The 22,270-nt window shown below is 31.5% G+C and overlaps 2 long non-coding RNA genes across 2 annotated transcripts; both read left to right on the forward strand.

Moving 5' to 3' along the window:
• The first annotated feature begins 825 nt into the window (after nt 1–825).
• Nucleotides 826–1,105, forward strand: LOC148171317 (uncharacterized). Its single transcript, XR_015770511.1, has 2 exons — nt 826–951; nt 1,006–1,105. It is a non-coding gene; the product is annotated as an uncharacterized LOC148171317 (long non-coding RNA).
• An 8,022-nt stretch (nt 1,106–9,127) lies between these two features.
• On the forward strand, nt 9,128–9,374 carry LOC148171318 (uncharacterized). The gene is made up of 2 exons (XR_015770528.1): nt 9,128–9,206; nt 9,255–9,374. It is a non-coding gene; the product is annotated as an uncharacterized LOC148171318 (long non-coding RNA).
• The last annotated feature ends 12,896 nt before the right edge of the window (nt 9,375–22,270 follow it).

Raw genomic sequence — 22,270 nt, forward strand, 5'->3', positions numbered from 1 at the left:
GAACACTATAAGAAAGTCACAACTTCATAACTATCTTTCGAAATTTTTTTACCAAAAAACTCTCCTATTTTCCTTCTATGAAAGTAGTTCCGAGTGAATTTCCGTTCACTTTCTCAGTTTATTGACCCAATTTCCGGCGCTCTATCATTCCGGGTGAGTCTGTGGAGTGGTATCGCGGCTGCTCGGGTTCATATCTGGGTCTGAGGTGGCCATGAAGGGGTGGCGTTGGCGGTGTCGTGATCCCAGCGGCGGCGGGGCGCAACGCCTTAACGCGATGTCGACGACAGCTGCTCCGACTAGCGACAGATGTTCTCAGCAGGCCGCCCCAACGAACCGAAATATAAATACGATGCCGCCGCTGCCCCCGAATTTTCATATAGAGGAAAAAAAATAGACAAGTGGTGGATATAAATCATCTGTATCTAATTCTTCGTACTATGAAAATTTGGATGAAAATAGAATTTAATTTTTTACTAGGTACTAGCTTGAGAACATGTCAATAATATGTCGTCCGCTTCTAAACTGAGAAATTAAACTTCTCTCCCACAAGTAGATCAAAAGCGTATTTTGGGTTGCCTATGTTAAGCTAAAAATTTAGTCAAGATAAAAATAAATGCCATATATAAGTCAAAAATAAAGTTTTATTCAAAATTTGCTCAATTAGTCGGACAGAAAATAATAACGCTTGGGCCAGATAAGTGTCTTCTTTTCCTTAGTATATAATTACTATCTTTATCTTTGTGCAATTTTACATAATTACAACACGTGACTTTTGATAATAATTACAAGTATCTTTTTATGGTAGGGACCGTTACGTTGGATAAAAACAGAAAACGAAAAGCAATTATTTCATTCCATAAAGTGGTCAAGTGCGCACCAGTATGCAAGAAAAAGTGTTGAATATTCTGTTGCATTTTTTTATTTTTTTTATGGGTGAAGTTATGAGTGATGGTACGTTAACAGATAATATAATTTTATGAAAATTAAATCAAATTTATTTAATAGGAGTAACAGACCGAGGGCCGATTCTCTATCCAACAGTCAATTAAATTATTGATGTCGATGTGATTAAAAAATACCTGCAATAAAAAAAAGTGATTCCTTAGTTTTTACATTTTAAATATTTTTATGTCACCTAACAGTTTTAAATTTATTTTGTGTATGCGACCTCTACATTTTTGTTTTCTGTAGATATTAAGATTGTCTGAAATAATTTATGGAATTTTTTTATTGTTCATAGATGTCTTTATTTTTGATATTTTGTTATCTTTGAATTTTACAGGTTTTTATGTTTTAGTATTCTAATATTTTCTACTTGTGCTTTTTATTTTTTTTATAATTTTTGATTCTGTATTTTTTTATATTTCAGTATTTTAAATTAACTTTTAGACACTTGTAAAGGTTTTCGATTCTCGGAATTATTTTTAGTTTTTCTTTTATTTAAAAAGCCATAAGTAGATAATCCAGCACTATAGTTGTAACTGACATCATTTTTGTTATTCTTTAATTGGTACCAGTTGGAATGTCAATTTTATTTTTTATTATGTTGACAACTGATTCTAAATTTCAATTAAATAAAAAAATTCACAAACGATTAAACTAGCAATAAGTTGTACAATTTGGAAGAAAACCAAACTTGTTACAAAAATTTTAAGAAAAAAACATCAAAATTTGATAAAAAAAGCACAAACTTATTTGTTTCTTCAACAATAAACTCATTTTTAAAGAAACAATTACAATAAAACAGGCTCGTTACTAAGCGCCAAAGTAAGCATTACAGAAACGAGGTTCCTAGAATAACTAAATCTCATTTTTCCTGCAGAGATTTTTTGTAAAGGCGCCAAATTTAAAATGCGGCTTTGTAATTGGTAGAGTTACACAATGCTGATTTTTTTTAACATCTGCTAGTTTTGCGGAATGTCAATCAAGCATTGTCGTATTTGTCAAATTGTCACCAAGTTGTAGGAACATTAGCAATACAGCAATATTTTATTATAACTTGACATTTGCTTTTGTATCGATCTATTAATCAAAATCGACATGTATACGTTACAGGTATCTAATTTATCCCATTCAAATCCTGCTAATTTCCAAAACTGGCTATTTGTTAATTTAAAATCGGTTAATTAAATTTATTTAATTTAAATTTGAGCTTTGCAAGAATCTAAGTATTTTTTAAACAATTTTTTTTTAAAAATGCAAAAAAAAATCTACAAAATAAATAAAAAATGCAACCGCTTTAATAAGGATAAAAATATTTAATAAAAACTGTCAAAAAATTCTCTAAAATGACTGATTCAAATTTTGGCAGTTATTTGAAATTTTTTTCTAATTGGATAAATAAAGTCTTTTAGCGGCTAAAAAAATCTGTCTACGAATAACGACACGTGTGATATTTAGGTATGTATCCTTGTAATAACAGTAATAACTTCAAAAATGATAAACTAAAAGCATTCACATTTTTCATTTGATAAAGTGGATGATTCAAGTGCGCACAATATGCAAAAACAACTATTAAATGTTTTGTTGGGTATTTTCATCCATTTTGTGGGTAAAATTATAGCTACTACTAAGTTGATAACTAAAAATAATAAAAATAAAAAATACCTAATGGTTCATTTTTTATCTTTTAGAAGCAAACAACAGGACCGGTAACTTTCCCACCAACCCATTTTTAATAAAAACAATATTATGTAATGATGCCGAAAAGTATCTATAAAAAATAATAGTTATTTACATCAAAGTCAGGAAAATGTCTCATTACTGAAGAGGAGCTATGTTGAAATACGAGGCACTTTGTGCCGAGTATTTTAAAGCTCCGAGTCAAGTAAGACATTTTACTGACGAGTTTTGTATTAAATTTTTCCGGAAATCGCAATAAATCGCTAAAAATCGAGATTTTCCAACAAGTTTTTTAATTAATTGCGCAAAAATCTAGTTTGTCAATTTGTTGAAAACGATGGTTACAAACAAAACAATTATAAAATTTTGTGCGTACGTCAGAGCTGTGTGTTTATTTCATTAATTAATTATGAATACAAGCGAAAACACTGGTGAGGATGTTCCTTTTGACCTAAGCAAAGCAGCCGCTGCTGCTACAGAAGAATTGTTACCGTCGAAATCTAAGGAGCGGTATGAAAAGCAGTTCCAAATCTTTGAAGATTGGCGCAGGCTTAAAAATGTTACTTCGCTAACGGAAGACGTATTTCTGGCTTATTTTGCGGAAAAATCAAGTTCTTATAAGGCTTCAAGCCTCTGGAGCACTTACTCTATGTTGAAAGCCGTGAAAGCTTTGTTGAAGGAAAATTTGGATATCAGCAAGTTTTGTAAGGTAACTGCTTACCTAAAACGAAAATCGACTGGTTACCAACCAAAAAAATCGAAATGTTTGTCTCGGGACCAGATAGATAAATTTCTGCTTGAAGCTCCCGACAAGGAATTTTTATTAAGCTTAGTAAGTAAGTTATTACAATAGTAAGTTATTACAATGATTACATATTTAAGTTTTATTAAATTTGGTAATTTCAGGTGGCGCTTATTTTTGGGGTGTCTGGAGCCTGTCGATGCGACGAATTATCAAGGATGTTAGTTGACGACATTGAAGATCAAAATAACGTGCTCATAGTACACATTCCTGATTCTAAAACAAAAAAACCTCGACGCTTTGTAGTTGTTGATGAAAGAAATCTTGCTACATACAGACGTTATTTGGAATTACGTCCGCCTAGTACTCCACACAAGCGCTTATTTTTAAATTACAAGAAAGGGAAATGTACGGTCCAACCAGTGGGCTTGCATTCATTTGGTAAATTTCCTTCTCAAATTGCTACCTACCTTGGTCTACCAACACCTCTGGAATACACAGGACATTGTATGCGGCGCAGTTCCGCGACGTTACTAGTAGACGGAGGAGGAGATATTACCAACTTAAAAAGGCATGGAGGATGGCAAAGCAGTTCAGTAGCAGAAGGATACATAGAAGAGTCCATCGAAAATAAATTAGATATAGCTAATAAAATACAAGCTGGTCCGAAAAAAAGACCCTTCACTAATATCGAGACGTGTCCCTCTACAAGTAGTGATTCATCTGAAATCTGTTGCACCGAAATCTCGACTGAAATTTTTGATAAAAAGGTTAAACTTGATCATAAATCTCTGTCTGGAATTAACATTGCAAATATATCGAATTCTACAATTAATGTTAATATCTGTAAATAGTGTAATTTACGAAATTTTGAATAAATTTTTCTTGTTTAAATAACTAATTATTTTGCGTCATTTTTGTAGTATTTACAGTACTAGTCAGGGAAATCCAATTTTCCTGCGCCTAATGTCGCAAGGAAATGCTGTTTCAATGACGATTTCCGGAATATGCTATTTACTAAAAATTTTTCTTTATGTTTATTAATAGTTTTAATGGTCTCAATTTTTTGCATTCTTCAGCCAATCCATTTTTCTTTTAATCTCCTATAAACAACTAACAAAACATACTTACAAAACTAAAAATAAAATTAATTTTCGCTTCGAGAAAATCAGCTGAGCGCAATATTTAATTTTCCTGCAACAAAGCACTACTGCAAATAACACTCTGAATGCTAACTGAACTATTTTATTTGCACTAATTATCTCAAATGTACTATCCACCAGTACGAGTTATTACTCTTCATAAAAAACTAATAGACACAAGTAATTGGCCACTTTACCAAATTACTAAAAATTATTGCTTCATTACGTGGTGCTAAAAAGAGATAAAAAACACCTTGCCATCCCGAATTTGACTGTAAGGTTTTTTGAAACGGTTAAAAATGTGTAAAAATTTTCATTTTCTTCGTGTTTTCATTATGTTTTAGCTTCAGTATTCTCTTAGCTTTGGCACAGTGTAAGTATAAAATTAGGAAATAAATAAAATGGCGAAATTTAATTGTCATATTTTGCAGCAACAACACCTGAGTATGATTATCCCGATAATGTAGATAATCCCGGACCTGTTATATTTCCCAACTATGTTTATTAAACTGTAAAGCTTCAATAAATCGCAAATTGTATTATTGAATTATTTTAATTAAGAATTGTTGAGATTATTTAAGTTATAATAAAATTTTAGCCAGATTAGATTGGCCGCTCAGAGATATTTAAAAGCAAAATTTTAGATTACTGTATGGATTTTACGTCTCTCCATCAAAAAACATTCCTGTCGAGCCGTAAAATCCCACTTACAGGTACTCGAATGTAAATAACCATTCCAATTTATTTGTAACCGAAATATAAATACGATGCCGCCGCGGCCCCCAAATTTTCGTATAGAGAAAAAAAAATAGACAAGTGGTGGACATAAATCATTTGTAATTCTTCGTACTATGAAAATTTGGATGAAAATAAAATTTAATTTAAGTACTAGTTTGAGAACATGTCAATACTTCGTCTGCTTCCAAACTGTGAAATTAAATTTCTTTCCTACAAGCAGATACAAAATTGTATTTTGGGTTGCCTATATTAAGCTAAATATTTAGTCGAAATGAAAATAAATGTTATATACACCGTGGTCCATGAGTGATAATGAGCCTGACCAAACTCAAACTGCAACCCAACATACATTTTCATAGCATTCGTTGCTAAATTTAAATTTACAACCAGACAGCTGTCAGAGTTTCGACAAATTTTTTCACTCAAGACAGTTTCTAATCGCATGTGGAATGGCATCTCTTCTGACGAAACCTTAAGCAGGTAAAAGCAATGCTAAAACTTAGCAGTCTTCATAAATTAAAAGCATAACAGCGTGAGTAGATTGTTCTAAAAAATTTGTCAACTTTAACGTTCATTTCAATTATCTACGACAGCTATGAAAATGTAAATTGGGTTGCAGTTTGAGTTTGATCAGGCTCATTATCACTCGTGGACCACGGTGTATATATGCGTTAAAAATTAGGTTTTATTTCCTTTACGTTTAAAATTTTTATTCAAAAGTTGCTCAATTTTTCAGATCTCGCAAAATAATAACGCTTGGGCTCGAAAACTGTTTTCTTTCCCTTGGTATATAATTACTATCTTTATCTTTGTGCAATTTTAGATAATTGCAACACGTGACTTTTGATAATTATAAGTTTCTTTTTATGGTACTGTTATATAGATAAAAACGGAAAACAAAAAACAATTATTTTATTCTATAAAGTGCTCAGGTGCGCACCAACATACAAGAAAAAGTGTTGAATATTTTGTTGTTTTTCTTTATTCTTTTTATGGGTAAAGTTATGGGTATTGGTACGTTGACACTTAATATATTTTTATAAAAATTAATTTAAATATATTTTATGGACGCAAAAGACCGAGACCCAGCCAACGCTCAATTAAATTATTGATGTCGATGTAATTGACAATTACCTGAAATAAAAAAAGAAGATTCCTTAGTTTTTACATGTTATGATGTTATGTCACCTAACAGTTTAAAATTTATTTTGTGTAGGTTTTGGTTTTCTGTAGATTTTGACAATATCTAAATTAATTTGAAATTTATGAAATTTTTTTATTGTTCATAGATGTCTTTATTTTTGATATTTTGTTATCTTTGAATTTTAAAGGTTTTTATGTTTTAGTATTGCAATATTTTGTACTTGTGCTTTTTATTTTTTTTTATAATTTTTGATTCTTTATTTTTTTATATTTTATTATTTTAAATTAACTTTTTGACACTTGTAAAGGTTTTCTATAATTATCTCTGAATTATCTTTAGTTTTTCTTTTATTTTTTAAAAAGCCATAAGTAGGTAATCCAGCACTGTACTTGTAACTGACAGAAATTTAGTTATTCTTTAGTTAGTATTGGTTGGAATATCAAATTTATTTTTTAACATGTTGACAACTGATTATAAATTTTAACTAAGTATAAAAAAATTGTTAAACAACTAAATTAACGATAAACTGTAGAATTTAGAAGAAAACCAAACTTGTTTCTAAATTTTTTGGAAAAAAACATCAAAACTTGATAAAAAGAGCACAAACTTATTTGTTTCTTCAAGAGTAAACTTATTTTTAAAGAAACAATTACAAAAAAACAGGCTTGTTACTAAGCGCCAAACTACACATACCAGTAACGAGTTTCCTAAAATAACTAAACCTCATTTTTCCTGCAGATATTTCTTTGTAGAAGCGTCAAATCTGAAATGCGGTTTTGTAATTGGTAGAATTACACAATGCTGATTTTTTAAAACTTCTGCAAATTTTGCGAAATGTCAATCAAGCATTGGCGTATTTGTCAAATTATGAACAAAATTGTAGGAATATTTGCAGTACAGTTTGCAGATATTTTATTATAACTAGACAATTGCTTTTGGATTCTATCTATTATTCAAAATCGACATGTATGCATTACTGGCATGTAATTTATCCCATTCAAATCTTGCTAATTTTTAAAACTGCCTATTTGTTAATTTAAAATCGTTCAATTAAATTCATTTATTTTCAATTTGAGCTTTGTAAGAATCTAAGGCCCTGATTTCATGTTAACTTGCGGCATTGCAAATCAGAGTTGCGCCTTAGCATCTGCGTCAACGCAATTTTCGCCACTAATTTTAAATCGGGCCCTAAGTAGTCTTTAAACAATTTTGTTTAGAAAATACAAAAAACAATAAAATAATTTACAAAATAAATAAAAAATGCAACGGCTTTGATAACAATAAAAATTAACAATAAAAACTGCCAAAACATTTTCTGAAGTGGTTCAAATTTTGTCAGTTTCTTGAAAATTGGATAAAAAAAGTTTTCTAGCGCCTAAAAAAATTCATCTACGAATTCCAACACGAGTGATATTTAGGTATGTATCCTTGAAATAACAGTAATAACAACTTAAAAAATGATAAACTAAAAGCATTCAGATTTTTCATTTGATAAAGTGGATGATTCAAGTGCGCACAATATGCAAAAACAACTGTTAAATATTTTGTTGGGTATTTTTATCCATTTTGTGGTTAAAATTATAGCTACTAGTAAGTTGATAACTAATATTAAAAATATACCTAATGGTTAATTTTTTATCTTTTAGAAGCAAACAACACAGGACCGGTAACTTTTCCACCAACCCATTTTTAATAAAAACAATATTATGTAATGATGTCGAAAAGTATCTATAAAAAATAAATGCTATTTACTATAAATTTTTCTTTATGTTTATTAATAGTTTTAATGGTCTCAATTTTTTGCATTCTTCAGCCAATCCATTTTTTTTAATCTCCTATAAACAACTAACAAAACATACTTACAAAACTAAAAATAAAATTAATTTTCGCTTCGAGAAAATCAGCTGAGCGCTATATCTGATTTTCCTGCAACAAAGCACTACTGCAAATAACACTCTGAATGCTGACTGAACTATTTTATTTGCACTAATTATCTCGAATGTACTATCAACCAGTACGAGTTATTACTCTTCATAAAAAACTAATAGACACAAGTAATTGGCCACTTTACCAAATTACTAAAAATTATTGCTTCATTACGTGGTGCTAAAAAGAGATAAAAGGCACTTTGCCATACCGAATTTGACTGTAAGTTTTTTTGAAACGGTTAAAAATGTGTAAAATTTTTATTTTCTTTGTGTTTTCATTATGTTTTAGCTCCACCATTCTCTTAGCTTTGGCACAGTGTAAGTATAAAATTAGGATAAAATGGCGAAATTTAATTGTCATATTTTGCAGCAACAACACCTGAGTATGATTATCCCGATAATGTAGATAATCCCGGACCTGTAATATTTCCCAACTATGTATATTAAACTGTGAAGCTTTAATAAATCGCAAATTGTATTATTGAATTATTTTAATTAAGAATTTTTGAGATTATTTAAGTTATAATAATTTTTTGGCCAAATTAGATTGGCCGCTCACAGATATTTAAAAGCAAAATTTTATATTACTGTGTCTCTCCGGCAAAAAATATTCCTGTCGAGCCGTAAAATCCCACTTACAGGTCGAATGTAAATAACCATTCCAATTTATTTGTTGTTAAAAAAAAGTAAGTGTGCAATAACTCAAAAACCACAAATAATTTAATATAAAATGACACACAAGCGATTGCGTTATCTTCGCCACTCCACCGAACACATATAAAAATAAAAAGCAGTTTTCCAACTAATTAGGTTACAAACCCCAAACATGCAGTTCGTAACCATTTTTAAGTTGATTGCAGCTCTCTTCTTGTTGCAATTTGGATGGAACAGTAAGTAATTATAACCGAGCTTCATTTGGAAGTCATAATAATTTTCAGTTAATTCATCAGAAGACGAGTCTAACAGCAATGAGAGCTACGTCAGTTCCTTCGAAACAATAGATAAGTAGGACCGTGCAATGTAACTGAAAATAACTAAAAATAAATTTCTAAGTGCGATCTCTTCAGTAGTAATGTGTGTAATTAAGTGGTATAAAAGAGCCGGAAATGTTCGTCAAAAGGATGGCTTCCGGTGGCACCCTCCCCAACCCCATAACAATAACAATATAAATCAATATACATAAGTTAGTTGTGTGCTCGAAGCAATAAAGAGTAAGAAAACGGGCCCTGGAATGAGGTGTTCATTAGAGGGTAATTAAGACGCAGGTTATTACTCCGCAGAGGGCTCTTTTGACGTCAATTAAACAAACTTAGGTAACAGTTTCCGGTTGATTGTTTCTTGTTTGTGTAAAACGCAAGCAAATAACTGTTCGCTTTTTTTATTGTGCATTTCACAGTAACTAATTAACTAGTGAATTGAGTAATGCTAATGATGCATACTTGTCACCGAATGCATGGAGGTATGCAACAAATATGAACTCATCTCCAATATTTAGGGGTGTTTTGGGGGTTTGTGGCCGGTTTTCAGGGGCGAACCGATCATATCGTGCGCGCAAGTGCTGGAATTCAGTCCTATGTGTCACTGGCATCATAATTAACATTCCATTATCAACATTGCAGACTTTGTTATTTTAATGGTATGACGAGAGACAGACCATCTATTTCCGCGAAATTTGTTTGTTTATTTTGTTGACAACTATTTTCCGGGATAATATCGTAATGGTCTCCCCGGAAATATGCGGGATAATTCCAGAGGACAAGACTTTAACTTCCCTGGTTATTGTGCTCGTGCGTTCGCAACATATATTTTGTTCGATTTGCTATAAGGGGTTGAAATGATAAATCTCGGGGGCTCCCGCAGCTCCGCCATTCCAAGTCACGCGGAAATTCCGAGCAGGAATGCAAACCGAATTTGTCAAGTTGCGTCCTTTGGTCTTTCTTCAAACAATTCAGTTCTTTGCATGTCTGCACCCTCTCCATCCCACACAACCCTCGTCTCGAACGATTCAAAGGAACGATGCTGCGAGGAGAACGCCGTTCATTTGCTTTTGTAAATATTTTAATTTAAATTCGTATTTGTCTTGGTCTCTTCTACTGGGCAATGTAATAAATTTCGGCGCCCCATCGATGATGGGAGAAAAATGAATCGGTGGCGGAAAACAAACAAATTAGAGAGGTAGTTAGCGGCGAGCTGTACACCCATTTTATATCTGCTACAGAGAGAAGTTAGCTATGTTAACCTAATAAGCTTCGCAAAAAGTACGACGTCCTAAATCAAACCATGGATGGATTGCAATTTGCTAATGGATACTGTTGCTCTCTCTGTTTTATGTGGTGCTCTCTTACACCTCCGACGGTTAAAGCAATAAAGGTTTTTATAGTCGTGTCACAGAGAATTTGGCTCAAAAATGGATGCGGACGATGGTAAATGTCTCATCATTACAACGATACCTTTCGCTTTTTTTTCACTTTTATCAGTAGTTCTGGATTATTAATTCACCTGAAACTTAGATTAAACTTTATTATGTACTGCCTTTATAAAATATTATTATAGAAAAACTTCTTGTGTAATAAGTTAGGTGTTCCAGAATTTTCAATGCTCCATATCTCCGGAGCTATAACAGATAGAAAAATGCGGTTTTTGCCATCGTTTTTCTGTCTTATCAGATTGGAATTTTTTTAAATATGTTTTTTTTAAAGTCACCAGCGCATTTGTAAAAATAACTTTAGATTATCGAATATGACCACTTGAAAAGTTACAAAATCAGTTTTGTCTACAAATCGATCAAACACTCCAGCTATTTGGATTTATTTTGGAACTTGATCTTTTGAAAAGTCGTTGTTATTTTATTACCATTGGTTTGGCAATAACGTCACCTGATTATTTTTTGTTCGCTCAAGAAAAAGTTAGTTACAAGTTATTAAGCAATTAGGAAATTACGTATTAATCTTTTTATTGGAATCAGTTGTGTTTCGACTTTTCGAGAAGAGAGTCATTTCGGCTGTGTGTGGTGTTCTGAAAAAAATGTTTGTAAGGTAGGTGGTATACCTACTATTCACTTATACGTTTAGGAAGATTTTTCAGTTCAAAGAAATGTCTGACGTGTTTAACTGTTACTTTTTCGCTTTGTTAGTGCTAACAAAAGTAGCAAAACTAGTTTAATATATGTACACTGTGTTTGTGATTAGTTCAGACTTTTGTTAGTTCTGACAAATGATTTATCTACCATTTGAGACGACTGTGATAAATGATGAACAAAATTTGAAGGTTGGTTTTGAAATTTTAAAAATTTTGGATTCAGATATAAATATTTTCCTTAAAATTAATCTTCTAGTATTAGTTTAAAACACAAATTTTAGACATTTTTTTGACGAAGCAATAGTTTCAGATATCTTCTCTTAAAATTTATAATTTTGGTAATTTTAGATCAACAGCTATAAAATTTAAGAAGATTACTTGTTTTTAATCGTATATTAACTTTGCCAAATTAAAAAAATTTAAATCCAAAAATACAAATTTTAGAAATTTTTGTTGTTAGGCGAAGCTGAAATTAATATGAGAAATCCTTCTCTCAAATTCGTAATTTTAGCGCAACATCTATGAAATTTTAGGAAATTACAAGTTTTTGATCGTATATTAACTTTCCAAAATAACAAAATTATTGATCGACAGACATAAATTTTAGAAACTTTTATTTCTAAGGCAAAACAAAAATATGAGAAGTCGTTTCCTAAAAATCGTAATTTTGGTAATTTTAGAGCAACAGCTATGAAATTTTAGGAAATTACTAGTTTTTAATCGTATATTAACTCTCCAAAATTGCAAAATTGTAGATCGACAAACATAAATTTTAGAAACTTTTATTTCTAAGACAAAGCAGAAATATGAGAAGTCCTTTCTTAAAATTCGTATTTTTAGTAATTTTAGAGCAACAGCAACAGTTTTCAATCGTATATTAACTTTACGAAATTGCAAAATTGCATATCAAAAGACGTAAATTTTAGAAATTTTTATTTTTAAGACAAAGCAAATAAATTAGAAAGCCTTCCTTCCCTAAAATTCGTAATTTTGGTAATTTTAGTGCTACAGCGTTTAAATTTTAGGACATTACTAGTTTTCAATCGTATATTAACTATGCAAAATTGCAAAATTATAGATCAACAGACATAAATTTTAGAAATTTTTATTTTTAAGGCAAAGCAAAAAAATAGAAATCGTTCCCTAAAATTCGTGATTTTAGTTACTTCTACTTTAACTCTACTTACTACTTACTACTTTAATTCGTGAGTTTAATTACTGTCCAAAATTACAAAATTTTAAAACAAGACATAGAGTCTTAAAAAGAATTGTTTTCGGAACGTCTTTACATTTATAAGATTTTTTTTTGTCTAACTACTATAACTTTTGCAACTTTGATCGTATTAAAGTATAATTTAGAGGTATTACTGTTTTTGGCTAGTTTTATAACTGTGCCAAATTACTAAATTTTAGAACAAGAGATAAAATTGTTAGACTTTTTTACCTTTGGAACGATCTTATATTTTTCAGATTTCTCTTCTAAATACCTAAACTTTGGCAATTTTGATTGTACTACTGTCGAATTCGAAGGAGATACTATTTTTGACTAGTTTAATAACTGTGCCAAATTACTAACTTTTAGAACAAGAGATAAGATTTTTAGAAATTTTTGTCGAAAATAAGGACAATCTGCTTTAGATTATTTATCCTACAAATAAAAGAGATCTTGGCATCAACAGATTTAATTTTTTTTTTAATATTACAGTTTACAAATGTTATGGATTTTTATAATAAACGTTTCATTTAGAAAATGAGCCACTTTTAGCACCCTTCACGAAAATATACATAAATAACACTACGGTTAATTACCTGCAAGTACTATAAAATGAAATTAATTAATTCTGCAAAACCTTCACGTATAACTAAGGTAGTAAAAGCTCTTCTTCGATAGACAATGACTGCACTATCTCACTTTTGTATAAGAAGAATCCTCCAAAGCTTCGTTCTTTATTTTTCCATTGAAGTTCATTCGCATCCTCGTCTGCCATGTTAATCCCTCTGGCCAAAATTTGACCACGACCCATACGAGCTTATCGTCACTTTCGGAAAGTTTAAAATTCAGACGAATCGAGTGCTTTTTACCGGACAAGGGAAGTGAATTTACAATTTGGCTACGAGGATCTTTTTACATCATCGCCAGCTGTCCATCCCCACTGGATTTGTAAGTTGATTCCGGCTTTGTGAAAAGGGACGACAACTGAATTTTAATACGGGCATGTCTTTCTTCTTCTTTGCATCGCGGCATACCATAAAACGAAAAAAAAGCGAGTGCCGAAAATTCCAATACAAAGTCTGATCGAATAATTAGACTATGATGGCCGCAATAAAATTAGGAATTCTCTTCGGGCTTTGGTCGTCGGTTGCCAAGCGACGCTAGCCCTAACATCGATACGAGAATGTTCGATTCACAGATTAGACCTATTTTACACATTTCAATTGCTAATCGGTCCTTCCGGATTATGTACATATGCACTTTCTCACCGCCGCCGACAAATGTTAACGCAATTATACAAATTGGACGGCGAAGGGACATTTCCTATAATCGATAAAAACTCCTCGTGCTGATCCACTTGATATTAAACTGACCGTATTAAAGTGGCCTTCTTCTAGATAAAGACGATAGAAGCTTCGCCTTTGAGATGAGATAAGACGGAATTCACTGACCCTCAGATCAAATCTTTGGGAAACTTATTGATGGCCATCGAGATTATCCGCAGTTATGGGTTGTCTCCTGGTCATTCCTATGTTTTAACTAGATTGCTGTTGTTACAAGACAACGTTACGATTTATGGAGACGACGGAAACGAAATATGAGTAACGGGCGCCAACAAACTGACTCAAATATGGATTTGGATTTCTTTATGCTAATTCGGGGCTATTATAGTTTTTACTTGTGTTGTAATAACGACGCTCAAATTGCTATTGTCATTCTTTCCGCAGCTGGAATGAATAAATGATGGCTTGAGTACAGCACCTTCCAAAAAATACAGAATCGTCTCTTTGGAGGAAATTAAAAATAAAATCTGTCTAAATTACAGAAGCTCTTCTCACTTTAGAGATGTTTATCTTCTGAATTCTAAGATTTTAATTTGGAATAAAGTAAATTTAGTTTAGAACCTATAGGGTAATTTTTAGATAATTTAAGTTGGGCGGATTTAAAAAAGAGAGTGCTCACCCAGAAAGGACCCTGTAAAATCTCAATGAGATAAGAAAAATTAAAGAGAGTCAACAACGTTATACAAAAAAAATTTTTAGAAAATATTACAACTTACCGATTATACGAAAAATCTGAAAAATTTTAGTGAAAATGTAGATAAAAAGAGAATCTACTACTAGTTATAGAAAATCCAATGGCTTTAAAAAAACCTAATTTAGAAACCGAATAAAGTCCACAATGAATTTAGAAACTATTTTCACAGACATAAATAGATTGTTTTAATAAATTACGTAATTTTGGCAATTATGATTCTAACATAATAAAATTTGACTATATTACTTTTTTAAATCTGTTTATCAACTGTGTTGAATTACAAAACTTCAGGAAAAAAAATAAAATTTTTAGAAATTTGTATCTTTGAAACGATTTTAATTTTTTAGATTTTTATTCAAAATACCATTACTTTTGCAATTTTGTTTGTAAAACAGTAGAATTTGGAGGCGTTGTTACTTTCGAGTTGTTTAATAACTGGGCTAAGTACGAAAACTTTAGAACAAAAATGTAAATTTTTAGTAATTTTTGTTTTCTGGACGAAGAAAAAATTCATACCGTTTTCTATTAAATCTCGTAACTTTGTAAATTTTGATTATAAAACAATGAGATTTGGTGAAAAATTCCTTTGGAGTAGTTTATTAACTGTAAAAAAATACAAAATTTTAGAGCAAGAAATCAAATTTTTAGAAATTTTTGTCTTTGAAATAATTAAAAATTTTCAGATTTTTCTTCTAAATACTACAACTTTTGCAATTTTGATCGAACAACAGTACAATTTAGAGGCGTTACTACTTTTGGCTAGTTTAATAAATATGCGAAATTACCAAATTTTAGAACAAGAAATGGAATTCTTAGAAATTTTTGACTTATCAAAACAAATTTTAAGATTTATTCTACTATAATAAATACCGAAAATTTGACAATTTTGACTCTAAAACTGTAGATATTGAAAGCGCTAATACTTCCGACTAGTTTAATGGCTACGATAGACGAACAAAAATTGCAACCCCTTTCTACTAACCACCATTACTTTGTCAATTAAAATTTTAAAATAATAAGATTTGGTGTCATGGCTACTTTAGACTTATCTATTAACTGTGTTAAATTACTAATTTTTAGCAAAAGAAATAAGATTTTTAGATGGTTTTTTTCGTAACAGTTTAAAAATTTCCAATTTTTTCTACGAAATTTTATAACTTTCGTAATTTTGATTCTAAAAAGATAGAATCTAAAGTTAGATCGAAAGTATCCATTATTTAGTTCGATATTTTCTCATGCACAACTTTAATTCGCCTCTCTCTAAATTAGATGTTTGTTTAATTTCTAATTTTATAATTTAAAGTAATGAAATCTCCAAATTTTGTCAAGCAAATCTGCTCGCATTTAGCATGTTATCCCCGTCGAAAAACCGAGCAAAGCCAAAATTGAAACCTCCCCTGCCCCGCGACTTTACGACTCTCCCAAAAATATTGTTATATTTCTAAGGGTCGCAGATGCAGAAGAATCAACTTCGTAGCCAACCGAGCACATTTTACGAGAGATAAAGCAGAAACATTACAGAAAGAAGGTGACGTTTCCGTCGGAAAATAAATAATATAGACGCAGGCCTCCGCCAACACGCAAAACCGCCACTCTTTTTTTAAATAAACATAAAATTTTCAGCTCGATTCAACCAGAGCGGCGAGTAAAGAGAAAATAAAAATCATTTGTTTAAGGTTGGTTGTAATAAGCCGGTGAAAAAAAAAAAGTGAAGCGGACATGAAACTAGACCCTTATAATGTATTTTCCGAGGGGTCACTGAATGGCCAGCACTCGATCTTACAACCAATCAGCCCCGAACCCCTTATCTTAAATGTTGACTTGGTTAGACGGTGTTTGATTATTTGATTTGTAAAAGTAAAAAGTCACAGTCTGCGAAACTGGTCGGTTCACCAACAAACAACTCCAGAAGTGGGATATTTGTTATTTGGAAATTTGATTTCCCGCGTTATCGACCGCGACTATAAAAGCTAACTTTTCGGATTAGTTGGACGATTTATGGATATTTCTTTAGTTTAGCTAATGGCTGATTGTTTTGACGGTATTAAACTCGATGGAACTTTTCCGTTTTGTGTTGCTCATATTGATTTAAAATACCCTAGAGCTACTAATATTCTTGCCCCCCGATTACAGTTAAGCAATTAGTAAACAGAACGCGGTGTTTGAATAGGTTTAATCAGAATTGAAGAAAAAATACCTCCTTTCGGTCGAACCCTCTTTCAAATCAACACAATGAAGATGGGAAGTCAAGGACTTCAATTAGCATTTTTTCGGGTTTAATAACTCTTGAAATGCGTTTCTTGACATATTTATTCAAGGAAGCTACAGGGTTTGCGCACTTGCACGTCGGGAAATGGGGATTTAGCACTGCGTCTCGCGTTATTAAAAAAATAAATTTCAGTAGACCTGCAGTTGTGAAGAAGAACGTGGATGATTGTATTTATTTTAGAATGTACGAAAAAGGTTTTAAATTATATAAAAATGCGATCATAAATAACAAAGATCTTGGGCTCGAAAGTTATAGATGAGCCACCCTGTATATAGTATAGATTAACTAAAATTAACCAGAAAAATAATCAAACTAAGGGAAAAACATCAAAATTTTTCTACAGTTTTTTTAGTGCTTTCTTCGAGGTTTGAAATTGATGCATTAATTCTGTAAATCAATACATAGAGCTGTGACTTTGAAATTTACGGAGGTTATGATAAAAAACTTTCTTATTAACTTTTTCAAATTTTAGATTCATAACTCAAAAGCGGCAATTTTTGCAAATTTTTATTTTTTGAACAACATTTTTTTTTTAATCTAGGTACGAATTTATAGTAAAACTTCTAATTCTGACAATTTTAGAATTTAGAATTTAGAAATTTTTGGAGGTTATTAGATAAGACTTTCTTATAGACTGCTCCAAATTTTGGGTTCATAGATTAAAAGACAAAAATTTTAGAATTTTGAATTTTTAAAGCCATAAGAAATTTTGAAATCTATGAATTTCTTGTAGATCTTGCAGTCACTTTAAAACAGTCACTTTGAAATTAATGGAGATTGTCAAATAAGACTTTCTTCTCAACTGTCCGAAATTTAAAGCCCATAAATTAAACGAGCCATTTTTACAAATTTATATTTTCAAATAATACAAATAATTTTTGAGTTTAATATTTTCTTGTAGATTTCTTCTAGTTTTGACAATTTTAGAACTATCTTATTGGAATTTTTGGAAGTAATCAGATGAGATTTTCTTATAATTTGCCCCAAATTTTAGGTCCATTAATCTTAAGAAAAAATTTTTACAAATTTTTATTTTGTTTGGTAAGAAATAAAAAAAAATTAAAACCTATGAATTTCTTGTAAATCTTCTAGTTCTGGCAATTTTAAAACAGTAACTTTAAAATTTATGGGCATTGTCAAATGAGACTTTCTTATCAACTGTCTCCAATTTAAGACCTACAAATTGGCCGAGCAAATTTTACAATTTTTTTATTTTTTGAAGTACAAGAAATTCTATTTTTTAAGATCTTCTAGTTGTGGCAATTTTAGAACTGTAACTTTGAAATTTGAAAAGACTTTTTCCAAATTTTTAAATCACACTAGAGAATTTCAATAAAATTTAAAGCAGAATTAAGGAAGAATGAAATTTAACTTAAAATGTTTTTTCTTATCTCTGGTTATAAAAAGAATTAGCAAATCTTTATCTTTTTATCGCTCCGTGTAAGCTGCTTGTTTTTTCTTGTAGTGCCTGTAGTAATCCAGCAGCTTCCCCAGCCAATCAGTAAATTCTTGCAACTGGTTCGCTTCGCAAAATTTCAGTATTACAAAGCTCCGGATTTTTTTCACAATGATCCATTTAATCCCGATTGTAGCACGACTACCGAAAATGCACTAAATCGTTCCGCACTCAATTTACAGTTCATTCAATTCCAACCCTTTCTTTCACTGAGACAAAGAATTTAAAATGCATCCCCCGAAGAATTGAAACACTTTAAATAATTGTTATTCTTTGCGAATAGCCATTAACAGAGATTAAAAAAAGCAGAGAAGGATGGTTGTCTTTTTCAACACACCCACAAAGATTGGGCCCATAACCTTCAATTAGACCGCATAAACCAACCTGTCCAGCGCCGTAATAACAATAAAAGTTAACGACCCTTTGCAGGTATTCGCTTAATTTTAATGGGGCTCTTTTAAGGCGTCTAAGGCCGATGTCATCGTAAAGCACAAACGTATTGTTTCCGTAATGGAAAACTATTCCGAGCACTATTTTGGTTTCTTGAGTGGGGTGAGGTAATTAGTAGGGGGTGAAGTGATAGTCTTAAGTAGGCGCCTTTAATAAGTCATCGTAAAATTTTATTCATCTTTAAACCACCGTTTAAGGGTTGTAACTCAGTCTCTTTGGAAATGGGCAGAGAAAAAAATGGATTTTAATTACGTGGCAATCCGATAGCAGCCGCCTTTTTATCGAGAATTCCGGGGGTGTGCACTCGACAGAGGGATGTTTACGTTAATTACTCAAAGGCTCTTCGCATTTCGTCGACTTTTCATAGAGCTCATTTCGCACTAATTAATTAATAATCAGATTTTTAAGTGGCAAAGGTTTAAGCTGCACAGATCAGAAACGGATAGGGGCGTTGATGGAAAAGTTCATTTTCGTTCCGAAGCAGATTTATCATGTTATCAACAATGGAGAGGTGATTTCTCCAAGTTCATCCATCAACGCAATCTTTTGTTGGCGTTGCTGTAGGTGTTGGTTACGTCACTTCCTCTTGTTATCAATCTGATTGATGGCGAACCTTCAATCTCACCCCCTTAACAACAACGGAATGCATTGTCGCCATTTTTTAACCCCCCGACTTTGTATTAATAAACGATGAATATTTGATAGGGAATGAGCAAGCGACCGAAATACGAAACTTCTCCCTTGTCTTATTTTTTATTTCGTCGCTACCGAGAATCGTCTGATGTGATTACTTTTCATCTGTGTTTGCCTTTAATGCGCCTCAAGCCACCCCGACATATTACACTTTTCGTGCACGATTTTATAAATAAAATACGTGGCACAGTTGGCCGCCAAATTTAGAAGCGAACCCTCTTGAATGCCATATTGCGAAAGCACACACGAAATCACTTGCGCCATAATCGCAAAATCATTGTTGCCGAATTTTTCAAGCCATTTTTTTATCGATCATTACCACTAGAAAATTTATAACAAGAGATTTAGTTTCTCCTCCAAGCAAATATTTCATAAATTCATAACTAAAGAATACGAGGCCCAGTTGGCCACGTAATTTAATCATTCTCCCCCAGGCATCGGTCTTATTGATTTAATAAAGAAATGATCGGCAAAAAAGCGCGTCTAATTATCGGTATAGATGACGGCGCATCCCTCCCCGGAAAAATCGCTCCGGAGTTAATTCTTCACGTTCCGGGATTTCCGACTTGGAGAATTCGGTTTGGTATCGCACCGCACGGACCATTAACGAATTTTAAAAATATGTCCCACCATTATTTTGAGAAGGGGAGTTGTGCAATTTTTCGAGTATTTGCAATTAAAGCGGAGCGTTTTTGCTTGTTAGGGAAAATTTGAACGATAGTTACATTGAAAATAGTTTTCCAGCCTTTCAAAAATTTAAGGATTCGAAGCAGCGGATTGGGCTAAACAGGAAAAACCAATCTTCGCATGTGTCAGATGGTTTCATTATTCAAAATTGCTTATTTTATCGTGAAACGTTAACGAGGTTCCTTTGAATTATGGAGTGGATAATTAAAGGAGAAATAAATTATAATAAGGTGCACGGGCAGGGGGTTTAACGACCAGAACTTTGCTTGTTATTCCACGGATCTTAGGGACTTTTTGTCTTCGGCAAAATTGTTGCTAATTAAATTATATTAAATTAATAACACTTTTTTTAGTTTTTCTTAGCTTAAAAAAATTGTTTCTATATTTTATTTTTCTTGTGCTTGTAAAGTTAAATCTTTAGTGGAGTTAATTAAAAAGTCGAAAGCACCCCAAATTTTATTGTTATAGCGCCAAAATTACCGAATTTACAATTTTTTTATAAAGTGTTGCAAATTCCACATTGAAAATAAAATTTTCTAAAATTTGTTTTTTTTTGTGCTATAATTTTGTTCTTTGCCGTACTTAATAAGAAAGGCAAAAATAGCATCCTCTCCAAATTTCACTGAGATTGTCGCAAAATTATCGGAATCACATATTTTTATGTAAAGTGTAAATGTAAAATTTTTTGATCACTTTGAAAATAAAAATTTCTAAAATTTACATCTCTTGTGTTATAACTTTGTCCTTACTTAATAAAAAAATTAAAAATAGCATCTCCTCCAAATTTCATTGCAATTGTGCCAAAATTACCGTAATTACATATTTTTATGTAGTGTAGGAATTTTTTTTATCACCTTAAAAAGTAAAATTTGTTAAATTTGCTTCTTTTGTGCTATAATTTTGTCCTTTAGCGTACTTAATAACAAGGTCAAAAATAGCATCCTCTTCAAATTTCATTGAGATTGTCTCAAAATTACTGGTATTACATATTTTATGAGTGAGGGAAATTTATTCATCACCTTAAAAATAAAAATTTCTAAAAATTGCCTTTTTTGTACTATAATTTTGTCCTTTAGCGTATTTAATAAGAAAGTCAAAAATTGCATCCTCTCCAAAATTCATTAAGATTGTGCCAAAATTACCAGAATTACATAGTTTTGTCTAGTGTTGGAAATTTTTTCATAACCCTGAGAATAAAATTTCTAAAATTTGCCTCTCTTGAGCTATAATTTTGTCCATTGGCGTAGTTAATAAGAACGTCAAAAATAGCAACCTCTCTATATTTCATTGAAAGGGAGCCGAAATTACCAAAATTACAAATTTTATTGTAAAAGCAAAAATGCAATAGCAAATGATAAAAAAGAAAGCAGAAGGATTTGGAAAATCAAAAAAAAGCAAACATGATCAATCTAAAATGCATCCTTAAAACTGACCTTTGTAGAACTAAATATAAAAAAATATAATTATATAAAAGATCTCTATAAGCAAAAAATAAAGAAAGCATAAAAAATTAATGTAAAAAATATCGGTAGGTAATCTAGAAAATCAACAAAAATCTAAAAGTTTTAAAGATTAATCCAAATGAAAAATAGATTCTAAGTACTATATGTTCTTACATTTTCTTTTAATTTTCTAGTATATTTTTTGTATGCTAAATAAATGTTACATTGCGATTTGAAATTACATGATGTTAAAAGTGTCAACTTTGCGAATATTTTACAATATAAAGCAGTTCTATGATAACAACACCCTGTAATCAAACATGACAAAATTAAAGAAAGCATTTTCGCGTCGGATTCCCGTCGCTGGCGCCGTCGTAAACAAATTTATTTTAATTAATGATTGAATGCCCCCGTTTATAATGAGCCTGGTAGGTGGCCGTATTTCCTCCGTTTCTCTGCCATATAATTGTAACTTGGGGTCTTCATTGTGATGTCACCTAGGTGATCCGTCGAGGTGAAAGGTTGCCATAGAGGTGCTCTCTCAGTCGTAAAGTTGATGTCGCCAGATGCTTCTAAATATCATTAGAACCACTGATCCGAAAAAGTCCAACTTGAAGTGAAATAAAGTC

Source organism: Gnatocerus cornutus, chromosome 7 (genome assembly GCF_029298725.1).
Source record: "Gnatocerus cornutus isolate USDA-ARS CGAHR chromosome 7, icGnaCorn1.1, whole genome shotgun sequence".
Taxonomy (NCBI): Eukaryota; Metazoa; Arthropoda; class Insecta; order Coleoptera; family Tenebrionidae; genus Gnatocerus; species Gnatocerus cornutus.